The sequence below is a fragment of the Sturnira hondurensis genome, unplaced genomic scaffold (genome assembly GCF_014824575.4).
Source record: "Sturnira hondurensis isolate 20B ecotype Veracruz unplaced genomic scaffold, ASM1482457v3 Scaffold0002696, whole genome shotgun sequence".
In the NCBI taxonomy this organism is placed as follows: domain Eukaryota; kingdom Metazoa; phylum Chordata; class Mammalia; order Chiroptera; family Phyllostomidae; genus Sturnira; species Sturnira hondurensis.
Window position 1 is genome coordinate 1 of NW_028075327.1, and position 2,431 is coordinate 2,431.

The window sequence follows — 2,431 nt, forward strand, 5'->3', positions numbered from 1 at the left end:
TGGAGGGTGGTGGTGGCGTGCCCAGGGCTGCACAGGGAGGGGGGGAGAGAGAGAGACCTCCGGGGGTCTTTCTTTATTGGGGTTGAGACTAGGTTGCCTGGGGTTTCCTGGTTCAGTCTTTATTGGTGAATTTAAAACAATAGAGCCAGAGTTAAAGCCACAGCAGGGGCCCTCAAGCAACCAGTCATCTAGGTCACCAGGGCTTCCTGATGGGAGCTTCCTGGGTGGAGCAGGGGCCTCTTTTCCTGCTGGTGTAGCTGACAGTGTGCGGACCTGAGGTGGGCGGTTTGAATAGATGCCTCCACAGTCCGGAGCTTGGTGTCAGGCACTTACATTACAATATACAAAGCTGATTGTCAGGCATTCACACTGGGCTAGCATAACTCTCACTTGTTCAAAACGATTTATTTTTGTAACACACTGTTGGATTCGGTGGATCCAACATGGATGAAGCGAGTGTATTATTTTCTCTCTTGTACTGCCCTTAGTGGTCTCTGGAAATAAAGGCGCACCAGCATCACTCAGGACTCAGGCAGCTTTGGTCGAGTCCCGTGTCCAGAAGAGCACTTACAGGGGAGGAAGGGTTGGGTTTGGAAACGTGGTTGGACTCACGTGCCTGCACCGTTCCCGGGACTGGGCCTTCGGAAGGTATCTTTGCCTTCAGTTCAATGTCTCTGATGTTCGTTACCTAGTTTGGTTTTCTATTTTTCCCCATATTTTGACCTCTACATTTTTCTAGATATTATCCATCTTATCTAAAATTTCAGACATTGGCATAGAGTTAGTTGATTGCAAGTTTTTGTTTCATTTAAAATGGCCCATGTATATAATTATTTCTCCTTCTCCTTGTGAATTTCCTGTATTTTCACGGACAGTCTTGCCAGAGGTCTACTAACCTCATGAAACTTTCCATTGAATCAAAACCTGATTCTGCCCATTGTCCCTGTTCTTCCCATTTCATTGAGCTCGGTCCTGTCTTCATCATTTACGTATTTCTCTGCTTTGCTGCCCTTCTGCTTTTCCACCCTCCTGATGGAAAGGATGAGCTCATTCACTTTCAGGCCTCCTCGTCCCAGTGAGTGTGTTGCACAGCTGGACGCCTGCTTCCCTGCACTGCCTTCGGTGCACAGACTTGCCCTGAGACCCAAGTCTTCCACCGTGTGTCTTTCCAGTGCCGTGGTGATTTCACTGTGTGTTTTAGGTATTCGGAATTAATTAATCAATTTTTAGAAATGGATTTAGAATTCAGTTGCATTATGGACAAAGTCTGTGTGATACTGATTGATTTGAACACACCAAGGCTTCCTGTGCGGCTTAGTAACTGTTAGGTTTTCAAACATTTTCCTTGGGTGCTTGACGAGAGTGTGTATGTTATACTCCTGTGTGGGCTGTATAAATCTCTGTGTGACCAGTTATCTGATTCTTTTAATTTCATTATTTAGATCATCTATAGCTCTGTTTATTTTCTCTCCACTTCAGCCCTCAGGATATGTTAAAGTCTTCAGCTAAAATTTTAGATTTTTTATTTTTAGTCTTCTCCACTTTTCTGTTATTTGTGTATATATATGTGTGTGTGTGTGTATATATTTGTGTGTATATATGTATACACACAAATGATAGAAAAGTGAAAATATTTTCAAGTTTTATTTCCAGGGTTTTGTGTGTTTAGAATTATTATAGTTTTTCTTTTGTTTTTAATTTTTTAAAACTTAAAAAATTAAGAGTTCCTTCATTTTAATTGGTTAACTCAGTCAATTAGCAATTGCCATTATAGTAAAACCATACTGTCTTATTATTAAAATGTTTTGTTAAATACACTCTATTTTTATTCACTTTCCCCATTTGTTCCTTTCTCAATGATAGGCCAGATCCTGTTGTTACATAGGCTGTCTGCTCTAACCGTGCTCTGGAAGTGGCTTGTCCTAATGTAACGTCAGAGTGACGCTGGTCTGCCCGCCGGACCGTAAGAACCGGGGACACCCCGCCCTCTCCCTGCTGCACAGGAAAGACGAGTCTCTGCCGCCTTTGTTCTCCCCTTACCGCCACCCTCACCACCGCTATGTCCACACTGACTCCACTTTCAGTCTGGGGGCTTTGTAAATGGAAGTTGTTGGGGCGACATTGGTGATAACACTATATAGGTTTCAGGTGTACAGTTCTATAATGCATCATCTGTAGGTTGTATTGTGTGCTCACCACCCCGAGTCAAGTCTCCTCCGTCACCATTATCCCCCCTTCACCCTCTTCCACCCCCCACCCCCTTTCCCCCTGGTCATCACCACGCTGTTGTCTGTGTCCATGAGATTTTTTCTTTTTGCTGAATTCTTTCACATTTTCACCCAGCCCTGCAAACCCCCCTCCCCTCTAGCAGCTGTCAGACTGTTCTCTGTGTCTATGAGTCTGTTTCTACTTTGTCTGTTAGTCCTTTTGT

General features: G+C 44.0%; 1 long non-coding RNA gene across 1 annotated transcript; it reads left to right on the top strand.

Annotated features, from left to right (window-relative positions):
* Nucleotides 1–311: 311 nt before the first annotated feature.
* On the top strand, nucleotides 312–1,905 carry LOC118983306 (uncharacterized). Its single transcript, XR_005065692.1, has 3 exons — nucleotides 312–648; nucleotides 1,062–1,201; nucleotides 1,864–1,905. It is a non-coding gene; the product is annotated as an uncharacterized LOC118983306 (long non-coding RNA).
* Nucleotides 1,906–2,431: the final 526 nt, after the last annotated feature.